General features: G+C 38.4%; 1 pseudogene; it reads right to left on the bottom strand.

The window, feature by feature from the left end:
• Positions 1-3,039: 3,039 nt before the first annotated feature.
• LOC100618890 (ubiquitin-conjugating enzyme E2 variant 2-like) lies at positions 3,040-4,002 on the bottom strand (annotated as a pseudogene).
• Positions 4,003-11,794: the final 7,792 nt, after the last annotated feature.

Below are 11,794 nucleotides of genomic sequence, written 5' to 3'. Positions count from 1 at the left end.
ATGGTTGGTTTAAGTCTCCCACTAATATGGTTTTACTGTTTATTTCTTCCTTCAATTCTCCTAGTTTCTCCATTAGAAATTTGGGTGCTATATTATTTGATGCATACATGTTGATTAGTGATATTTCCTCATTATCTAAAGTCCCTTTTGACAAAATATAATTACCTTCCCTATCCCTTTTGATCAGGTCTATTTTTGCTTTGGCTTTATCAGATATCATGATTACCACTCCTGCCTTCTTTCTGTCAGTTGAGGCCCAGAAGGTCTTACTCCATCCTTTAATTCTGACCTTGTGGGTATCAACCCGCCTCATGTGTATTTCTTGAAGACAACATATGGTAGGGTTTTGGATTCTAATCCATTCTGCTATTCATCCTCGTTTTATGGGTGAGTTCATCCCATTCATGTTCAAAGTTATGACTGTCATTTGTGGATTCCCTGGCATTATGATATCCTTCCCTATTTCCAACTTCTTCAGCTCTACCTTTTAGTCCAGTGATTTACTTTAAATCAGTCCCCCTTGTCCCCTCCCTTGATATGTTTCCTTTTTTAGTCCCTCTCTTTTTGTTCCCTCCCCCTCCCCCCTCTCTTTCCCTCTCCTTTTGTTTTCCCTCCTCCCCTCCCCCCCTTGGTTTTCCCTTCTCCCTATCCTTGTTGGGTAAGATAGAATTCAAGATCCCAATGGATCTGGGTGTTTTTCCCTCTCAGAGTTGATTTCCCTGAGATTAAGGTTTAAGTAAAAATTCTCTTCCTCTCCTTCTTATAGGAGTTTCCTTCCCCTCCCCTTCCCATGTGAATCTTTGTGTGAGAAAGATTATTCTGTTTGGTCTTTCTTTTCCCCCTATTTACACATTACATTTCCCCCACATGTTAGTATACATAGATTGATATAAATGTAGTCCTTATAGAAGAGAGTTTGAGTAAAAGAAGAAGATAACATTTTTCTCCTTTTCCCTTTCCTTCATATTTACCTTTTCAGGTATTCCATGCTCTTTGTTTTTCGGTGTCAAACTTTCCACAGAGCTCTGGTCTTTTTTTTTGCAAAAACTTGGAAATCTTCTATTTTGTTGAATGCCCATACTTTCCCTTGGAAGTATATAGTCAGTTTTGCTGGGTAGCTGATTCTTGGTTAAAGACCCAGCTCTCTTGCCTTTCTGAAGATCATGTTCCATGCCTTACGATCATTCAGAGTAGAAATTGCAAGGTCTTGTGTGACCCTGATTGGCATTCCTTTATATCTAAATTGTCTTTTTCTGGCTTCTTGTAGGATTTTTTCTTTTGTTTGAGAGCTTTGGAATTTGGCAATTACATTCCTGGGAGTTGTCTTTTGGGGGTTTAGTGTAGAGGGTGTTCTGTGAGCTCTGTCAGTGGCTGTATTGCCCCCTTGTTCTAGAATCTTTGGGCAATTTTCTTTGATTATATCTTGTATTATGATGTCAAGTTTGCTGTTTATTTCTGGCTTTTCTGGAAGTCCAATTATTCTTAAATTATCTCTTCTCCCTCTATTTTCCAAATCTGTCACCTTGTCAGTGAGATATTTTATGTTCTCTTCTAATTTCTTGGTCATTTGGCTTTGCTTTATTAGTTCTTGCTTTAAAGCCTGGTTTTCCTTTTCAGTTTGGTCAAACGGGTTTTGTAGATGCGTGAATTTCTTTTGCATTATTTCCCATTTTTCCTCCCAGAAGGCTTCCATCTTTTTGATCATTTCTGATTCATATTCTTCATGGGTTTGTGGAGAGTTTCCATTTCCTTTGGAAGGCTTTGGAGCATTTGCTTGTGTTTCCTCTTCTATCTCCTCTGTGTTTTGTATTTTTGCTCCATAAAATGTGTCCAAAGTCCCCCCCTTCTTCATATTTTTTTTTTGGAATTTTGGGTTTTTTGTGCTTCTGTGGAGTTTGCCATCTCTATCTGAGTGGGGAGAGGATTAGCTTTTCTTATCTCTGTCTGGCGTTCAGAGGTTTTAGCCCTAGGCAGATTGTCCATTCTATGGCTTGGCCCTTGTTTCTGTGCCTCAGCGGGCTGGAAGGCTTCCTGGAGCTCTGAGGGCTGGTGGTAGGATTAACCTCAGACTGAGTATGCCCTCAGGCAAGGACCTTCAGTGAAACTCAGATGGAAGGATCTGGTCAGGGGGCTACAGGCTCCCCCCCCCATCTCTCTCTGCCTCCCTGCTGTCTAGGTGCCCCTGTGACTGGCTCAGGTCATTTTTAGGGGGTGGCCCTCAGAACAGCCAGCTCCGGAGGCCCCCCTGCCTGCCCTGAGGTTCCTGCTGCTGCCTCGGACTCAGCACTCTGGGTTGGGGGGGATGGGTCCTGGGACCTTCCCTTTGCCCTTAGATCCAAGTGATCTCAGGCTCTGACCCTTGGTGTGCCATACCTTTTGATCCAGGTCCAGGAGGAGTGTTTCCGGGGTCTATTCTGCTGTTTGTTTTGAATTTCGATGCCCTAGGAGCATTCCGTTTGAGATTGGTAAGGAAGGCTTTCTGGAGCTCCGAACTTTAGCTTTCTCTAAGCTGCCATCTTGACCGGAAGTCTCTTAAATTTTTTTTTCTTAATTTTAATTTAAAATTAAATTAATTAATTAAATTTAATTAAATAAAATTATTTAAAAAAATTTTTTTTAACCCTTACCTTCCGTCTTGGAGTCAATACTATGTATTGGCTCCAAGGCAGAAGAGTGGTAAGGGCTAGGCAATAGGGGTCAAGTGACTTGCCCAGGGTCACACAGCTGGGAAGTGTCTGAGGCCAGATTTGAACCTAGGACCTCCCATCTCTAGGCCTGGCTCTCAATCCACTGAGCTACCCAGCTGCCCCTTAAATTTTTTAAAAATTAAATAAAAATTAAATAAAAAATCTTAATAAAAATTTCTTAAATTTTTTTCCTTAAACTTAAATTCATGGTTTATCAGAACAAAGACTATAAGCAAATATTTACCATGTCTGTTACATGTAACACACAGGAGCTGCTTTAAAACAGAAATCCATCTCCTTCCCTTACTCCCGCCCTCCTTTTTATAAATACAGGTATCAAAACAACCCTGAACATACTTTTTGTTACTACTAGTAGTTGGTACCCACATCTCTTCAAAAATTAAACAAAATTAGTAACAGTATTTATTATACCTGCTACTTTAAACAATTTACATTGCAGCTCTTTCACTAAGCAAGATGGATCAAGCCTGCCATTTATAATTTTCCTTCTTGAGAAATTAGATTTCTGAAACATACATTACTCCATAGCAATCTGATACTTCTTGCCATGCTTTCATCTTGTAAAACCTGAATTCCATTTGGAGTACTCCAGGTTTATGCTTAAATGATAGTGCCTTGATAAGAGGAGAAAAAAATTGTGCTGCATTTTTCTTCCCATTGTGCCTGAAAACATAATGGGTGTACATATATTAAATATATCATTACAAATGTCCAGTTCATGTATACCAGCTGGAATGCTTTTAATGTGTGGGTTCTGCATTGTGAGATTTAATCAAGACATTAACATGAGTAGAAGGTTGTTGGTTTAGGTAAATTTGAGATTTGTTAAAATTAATTGTTGTATGTTTGTCCTTCTGGAGGTTGTGGAAGCGTCATGTTTTCTTTGGACATCATTAGACGCCTTAGCTCTTGAAGTACAACTTTAATGCTATAAGAATTTTGCCATTTTGCTAACACTGGTATGCTCTGTGCATCCACCATTCCATTCCAATTATTTATCCCATTCATATTAATTTTTGTTACAAATCTAACTGTTGGAGGTGCTTCTGGGTATTAGGTCCATACTTTACTTTCAAAATGTATGTTCTGTTTTCACAGTTTGTCCTTGGTGGCCCAATAATCATGCCTGTCCACCTGGTAAGTGTCATATCTTCATTGTCTTCAAGTCCCCAGCTAACTGTACCATCGCCTAGCCTACTCCTTTTTGGCCTTCTTCAAGTTCTTCTAACAAGCAAAAATTACATGGAACTTTAACTCCTGTGGAGACCGCCATCTTCTCCAGCAACCCCAGACTTCTACCACCTGATCTATTATTGATAAACCCCTGTTAGCTGCTACTGATCAATGTTTCCCTTTCTAAATTTCCAAAAAAGGAATCCCTTACATTCCAGAAATTCATCGTGAATTAAAATTAAGCTTCTTACATTTTACAGATTTAATTCTCATTTCCTCATTGAAAATCAGGATACTTTGCTCATGGGTAGGACAAGCTAACATAATAAAAATTATAATCCTACCCAAACTAATTTACTTATTTGGTGCCATACCCACAAAATTACCAAAAAACTTTTTTTACAGAATTAGAAAAAACAATAAGAAAGTCTATTTCAAAGAACAAAAGATCAAGAATATTAAGGGAAATAATGAAAAAAATGCAAAGGAAGGTGACCTAGCAGTACCAGATCTTAAACTGTACTATAAAACAGTGATTATCAAAACAATATGGCACTGGCTAAGAGACAGAAGGGAGGATCAGTGGAATAGACTTGGGGTAAGTGACGTCAGTAAAACAGCTTATGATAAAACCAAAGATCCCAGCTTTTGGGACACAAATCCACTATTTGACAAAAACTGCTGGGAAAATTGGAAAACACTATGGGAGAGATTAGGCTTAGATCAACACCTCACACCCTACACCAAGATAAACTCAGGATGGGTGAACGACTTGAACATAAAGAAGAAAACAATAAGTAAATTATGTGAACACAGAATAGTATACATGTCAGACTTTTGGGAAAGGAAAGATTTTAAAACCAAGCAAGACTTTGAAAAAGCCACAAAATGTAAAATAAATAATTTTGATTACATCAAATTAAAAAGGTTTTGTATAAACAAAACCAGTGTAACCAAAATTAGAAGAGAAGTAACAAATTGGGAAACAATCTTCATAACTAAAACCTCTGACAAAGGTCAAATTACTCAAATTTACAAAGAGCTAAATCAATTGTACAAAAAATCAAGCCATTCTCCAATTAATAAATGGGCAAGGGACATGAATAGGCAATTTTCAGTTAAAGAAATCAAAACTATTGGAGACTGGAACAACCTCCAGGAAGTGATGCAGAGCGAGAGGAGCAGAACCAGGAGAACATTGTACACAGAGACTAATACACTGTGGTATAATCGAACATAATGGACTTCTCCATAAATGGTGGTGTAATGTCCCTGAACAATTTGCAGGGATCCAGGAGAAAAAAACACCATTCATAAGCAAAGGATAAACTATGGGAGTGGAAACACCAAGGAAAAGCAACTGCCTGAATACAGAGGTTGAGGGGACATGACAGAGGAGAGACTCTAAATGAACACTCTAATGCAAATACTATCAACAAAGCAATGGGTTCAAATCAAGAAAACATCTAATGCCCAGTGGACTTACGCGTCAGCTATGGGGGGTGGGGGGGAGGAAAAGAAAATGATCTATGTCTTTAACGAATAATGCTTGGAAATGATCAAATAAAATATATATTTTTAAAAAAAGAATAAAAAAAAGGAACCATAAATTTCAGCAGTGTTTGAAATTTGCTCATGCAAATAAATACTGGCATTTGGAGCCACAAAAAAAAAAAGAAATCAAAACTATTAATAAGCACATGAAAAAGTGTTTTAAATCTCTTATAATAATCAGAGAGATGTCAATCAAAACAACTCTGAGGTATCACCTCACACCTAGAAGATTGGCTAACATGACAGCAAAGGAAAGTAATGAATGCTGGAGGGGATGTGGCAAGATTGGGACACTAATGCATTGCTGGTGGAGTTGTGAATTGATCCAACCATTCTGGAGGGCAATTTGGAACTATGCCCAAAGGGCACTAAAAGACTGTCTGCCCTTTGATCCAGCCATTGCACTGCTGGGTTTGTACCCCAAAAAGATAATAAGGAAAAAGACTTGTACAAAAATATTCATAGCCACACTGTTTGTGGTGACAAAAAAATTAGAAAATGAGGAGATGCCCTTCAATTGGGGAATTACTGAGCAAATTGTGGTATATGCTGGTGATGGAATACTATTGTGCTCAAAGGAATAATGAACTAGAGAAATTCCATATGAACTGGAACAACCTCCAGGAATTGATGCAGAGTGAAGGGAGCAGAACCAGGAAAACATTGTACACAGAGATTGATACATTGTGGTACAATCGAATGTAATGGACTTTTCTACTAGTAGCAATACAATGATCCAGAACTATTCAGAGGGACTTATGAGAAAGAACGCTATCCACATCCAGAGGAAGAATTGTGGGAGCAGACACACAGAAGAAAAACAACTGCTTGATTACATGGGTTAATGGGGATATGATTGGGGATGTAGACTCTAAAAGATCACCCTAGGGCAAATATTAATAATATGGAAATAGGTCTTGATCAATGACATATTAAATCCAGTGCAAATGTGCTTCAGATACAGGAAGGAGATGGGAAGAAGGGAGAGAAAGAACATGAGTCTTGTAACCATGGAAAAATATTCTTTTTTTTTGTTTTAAACCCTTACTTTCCATCTTACTGTGTATTGGTTCCAAGGTAGAAGAGTGGTAGGGGCTAGGCAATGGGGGTTAAATGACTTGCCCATGGTCCACAGCTGGGAAGTGTCTGAGGCCAGATTTGAACCATGGAACAATATTCTAAATCATCTAATTAAATACAATTTAACAAAAAAGAAAATCAGAATATTTGTGCTTCTTCAGTCTTATAGGATTTCTATATTACGTAAGTTTTAAATGATCACTGACAGTGGCTCAGCAACAGAATACATCAGCTCTTCCAGCCCCCTAGCATGTATTTGCCATAGCCTGGAGACTTGAAGTCATTCTTTTAACGTTTCATTAATTTTGGGCCTCAGCTCTCTGTTAACCTTTTTACCCAGAGAAAACAGATGCAAAAATAACTGAGTAGCTGCGTTTTCTCTGCCTTTTATGGTTACCTCTTATCATCGCTCCATCTGCTCCAAGAGTAAATCCGTCCTTTCTTTGAGTTTCCTCTTGAACTCATCCTCACTTTGTTGTCCCTAGCATTCACCTTCTGGGCTTTATAGTTCTTAACATGCTCTTAAGTGGACCAGATCTCTCTTGTATTCCTTTTCTATTACCTATCCTTGCCTTCCTAGTACATAGTATAGTGCTTGGCTTATAATAGGCACTTAATAGATAATAGTTGATTGACTTCTATCTTCTGGGTATTCCTTTAAAATAATTTGTTATAATGAAATAACTGAACAAAAATGTAACTACTAAAGGAGAATAATCTTTAAAAAAACAAAAACAATCTTACCTTCTGTCTTAGAATGGATACAAGTATCAGTTCCAAGGCAGAAGAGTGGTAAGGGGTAGGCAATTGGGGTTAAGTGACTTACCCAAGGTCACACAGTTAGGAGGTGTCTGAAGCCACATTTGGACCCAGGACCTCCTGGGTCCAGGCCTGACTGACTCTCTGTCCACTCAGCCACCTAGCTGCTTCAAAAGGAGTAAAATCTTATATAAAATCCTTAGCCTTTGTTATTGTTCGGTCATTTCATTTGTTTCTAACTCTTTGTGACCCTATTTGGGGTTTTCTTGGCAGAGATCCTGGAGTGGTTTGCCATTTCCTTCTCTAGCTTATTTTACATATGGGTAAACTGAGGCAGACAGGGTAAAGTGACTTGCCCAGGATTATTACACAATTAGTAAGTATCTGAGGCCACATTTGAACTTGGGTTTTCCTGACTCCAAGCCTGGTGCACAACCTAGCTTAACAAAGTGGAAACAAGTGAACGAACAACCAGCAAACAAAGAATGTTTTTATTAGCAGCTTCTTTCAGATGCATCTGAAGTTCTGTTACCTCTGACTCTTTTTCCTTCTTTGTTTTCTCTTCCTTCTGGTTACCTCTCGTGGTTTTATATATTCAATAAGAGGCCTGGATTCCATGTGGCTAGGACTTTTAGGTCCCTAGATGACCAAGAAGCTGTATTAGGGAAACCAAAGACAATTAGGTCTCAAGGACAACTATGTCCTGGGTCTACCTACCAAATGTTGGTTGAGTATGGTGGAAGGGGATGGGGGCAGTGGGGGAAGAAGCTGGGATCTGAGACCAATCAGGTTCCAGAGGAAGCTTTGTCTTCTTTTAGATAAAACTTCCCCAAGTTGTGGATGGGAAGAAAGAGATATGTCAGGGAACATTGGTCCTATCACAGACCCCTGGTGGGTGGGTGAGATAAAGCGGAAGGATAAAAAAAAACAAAGAAGTGATGGAGAATAAAAATCAGAAATTCTAGATCTTTCCTACCTTCTCCAGAAGGAACAAGTCTCAAGTGTCACATTGTGGTCCATGCGATGTGAATGTTTATAGTTCATGATGGGTCTTCTAATGCAAGTTATTAATGATGAACCAGAGAAGCACTAAGAAAATCAGAGCCACAGCCCAGATGACAACAATTTTAGAACAAAGATTCTTTTTCCTGATGTGAGATCAAGCCATGTGGAATTGTAATTCATTAATTCTTTTTTTATCCTTAGAAGAGATTTAGTCTTATTTTTTAAATTATTATTTATTTTTAACATACTTTTCTTTTTAAATTTTAAGTTCCAAATTTTCTCTCTCCCTCCCATCCCACCCACTAAGAAAGCAAGCAGTAAGATACCAATTATATATGTGAAATAATGTAAAACATTTCCATACTAGACATATTGAGGTGGGGGAAGCAAAAAAAAAAGATGAAAAAATTAAATTTCATTTTAGTTCATTAATTCTTACCTATTTTCTCTTTGAACTCTTTAAAATCTGTTCTCTCAAAATCTAGAATGCATATTAAACTGTTCCCAACATTTCTCTTTTCCTCTGTAACACATACTAAGAGTGGTCATTTCCTTCTAAAGTTCTGATCATTTTTCTTCATTGATGAAGACTTCCATGTTGGTTGGTCAAAAGTAGGTCCAGAGTAGCAGTCCCCTTTTGTTGCTTCTTTCACTTTTTGACGAATTAAATTATAATTAGAACAAATCAAGCATTTACAAGCTACTCAGTTTTGGTCAGAGAGATGAAGGTACAGCGGAAAGATCAAAGGACCTGGGTTCAAATTCTGCCTCTGAAATATACTTGTCTTATAACCTTCAGCTAGTCAATTAACCTTGATGGACCTCATTTTTCTGATTTTTAAAATGAAAGGAATGTAGTGGGCTCAGTGGAATGTGAGTTCCTTTGTTCAAATCTGGCTTCAGATACTTTCCAATTGTATGACCCTGGGCAAGTCACTTAACCCACATTGCCTAGCCCCTACCACTCTTCTGCCTTGGAACCAATACCTAGTATTGATTCTAAGACAGAAGGTAAGAGTTGAAAAAAATTTTTTTTAATGAAAGAAATGACAAATAGAGATAGGAGGTCCTAGGTTTAAATATGGCACTTCCTAGCTGGGTGACCCTGAGCAAGTCACTTAACTCCCATTGCCTAGCCCTTACCACTCATTTACCTTGGAACTAATTCATAATATTGATTCTAAGACAGAAAGTAATGGCTTAAAAAAAAAAAAGAAATGGAATACTTGGCTTATGATGTCCTTCCCAATTCCAGATCTACGAATAGTTAAAGTCTCCCATTGCTACTAAGAGGTGAATTCTGGATAAATCTACTTCACAGTTTGGTCTGGTCAAAGACGTAGCATTGCCACTGGATTTTGTAGCATAGAAGTGAGAGTTTGGTTTAATAAATAGATCTATATCATTGCTAAATACTTTTGGAGAGGTGTTGGGGAGAATAGTAGAACTCCCCTGAGAACCTCCCAAAATCCAGTCTTTCTGGTAGGTTCCCAGAATAAGCAGCTATTTTAGGTTCAAGTTATTATGTGGGTCTGAACAAAAATTCTAGCACACAAGTCCCCAATGGTGCACTTGTTTTTACATTGCATAATTAGCTCAAAACAAAGACATTTACCAACATGGAGCTAGCAACTAGTTATTAACTAACTAGTATTATCAGGAATTTTACTAACCAGGAAGAAGAGAAACACAGCTTTCCACCCATAAATCTGGGGCCCATGGAGCATCAGGAGGAAGAAGGTGCATACACAGAGAGTACCCAAGTAGAGAGGCCTACATGGAGGAAATGCACATGCCTAAAGCACTTCACACTTATAGCACTGCAGGGCTCCAGTGATCTTCTTCTTGTGGTGTCCGTATGCTGCTCCCCTGATAGACATGGTACAGCATCTCTTGGGGTAGGTTGATAGCCAAGGCTAAGATTTTCAATACATGCAAAACTCCTGCCTTGTACCTTGATTGATTAAGTCTACTCCCCACTATGTACTATGTGTCCTACTAGGCAAATCATTTTTCTGAAGATGCTATTGGTGATTGGGGAGAGAGGGAAGAGAAGAAACTTCTGTTGTCCTGTGGTAAAGGCTCAAGAGAAAAGGCAAAGAAATAGGGCAGCAAGGTGATTCAATGGATAGAGAACCTGGCCTGAAGACAAAAGGTCTTGGATTCATATCTGGCCTCAGATACTTCCTAGCTGTGTGACCCTGGAAAAGTCACTTAATTCCAATTGCCTAGGCTTTACTACTCTTCTGTCTTGGAAACAATACTTAGTCTTGATTTTAAAACAGAAGGGAAAGAAAGAGAGAGAGAGAGGGGGGGGGGGAGAAAGGAAGAAAGAAAGAAAGAAAAAAGAGAGAGAGAAGAAAGAAAGAAAGAAAGAAAGAAAGAAAGAAAGAAAGAAAGAAAGAAAGAAAGAAAGAAAGAAAGAAAGAAAGAAAGAAAGAAAGAAAGAAAGAAAGAAAGAAAGAAAGGAAGGAAGGAAGAAAGAAAGAAAGAAAGAAAGAAAGAAAGAAAGAAAGAAAGAAAGAAGGAAGGAAAGAAAGAGAAAAAGAGAAAAAGAGAAAAAGAAAGAAAATCTCCTGCTTCAATTGATTCCCTAGAGAGGAATCATGATATTTAAAGATCACCAGGGATTTGGCTGATCCTCTGGCTAGTGAATGGTTAGACATCCTTTAATTCCATCAGGCTTGACTGAAGAATTTATCCACATCTTTTAAAGGGGTAACAGGATATATAGACTTCATTTAACACCTTGCTGTCCCTTGCTTACCTTCTGTAATTTTATCTCCTGGGCTGGGGGAAATCAACTCATTAAGGTTGTCCTAATCAACATCCTTCATCAAACTGTTTTTCATTGTTCTATAATGTTTGTGGCTAATTGTTTCTTGTGTCTGAGCTTTGTCTCTCCCAAAGACTACCAGCTCCTGGATGAAGGAATCAATACTTCTTTTGTGGCCTTTTCTCTGCTTAGCCCAGTGTCAAGCACATTAGAAGATACTAATCAGGTCTTAGACAAAACTGTTCTGCTATTATGGGCAAATCACTATCCAGTTCTACCATATGTAAATTGTGGTTAATACTTGTGTCATATGGGCAGAGATTGTCTCTGCTCTTAATGAGTATCCTCCAGTGTGGTTTCAGGTGCCCATAGACAGGAAATAAATCTCCCAAATGTGGAATTTTCTGGGAGAGGAGCCATTTAGTAGATGTGGGAATTGTAGCAGTCAGAGCAGACTTGGAAAAGGATATGGCAGTCATGGCAAGGAGAGGAGAGAGAGAGAGAGAGAGAGAGAGAGAGAGAGAGAGAGAGAGAGAGAGAGAGAGAGAGAGAGAGAGAGAGAGAGAGAGAGAGAGAGAGAGAATATGATGTAATCATTTGCACAACATGAACTCCAAATGGTACATAATTTAGGCATAAAGAATAACATTACAAAGTAGAGGAGTATATGAGAAATTATCTATCAAATCTAAGGATAGGAGAAGACCATATAAGAGATAGAAAGATTCAAAGGAGGTAA

The sequence above is a fragment of the Monodelphis domestica genome, chromosome 2, assembly GCF_027887165.1.
Source record: "Monodelphis domestica isolate mMonDom1 chromosome 2, mMonDom1.pri, whole genome shotgun sequence".
Lineage (NCBI taxonomy): Eukaryota > Metazoa > Chordata > Mammalia > Didelphimorphia > Didelphidae > Monodelphis > Monodelphis domestica.
Note: the sequence above shows the minus strand (reverse complement) of the source record. Positions and strands in the feature narration are given on the sequence as shown.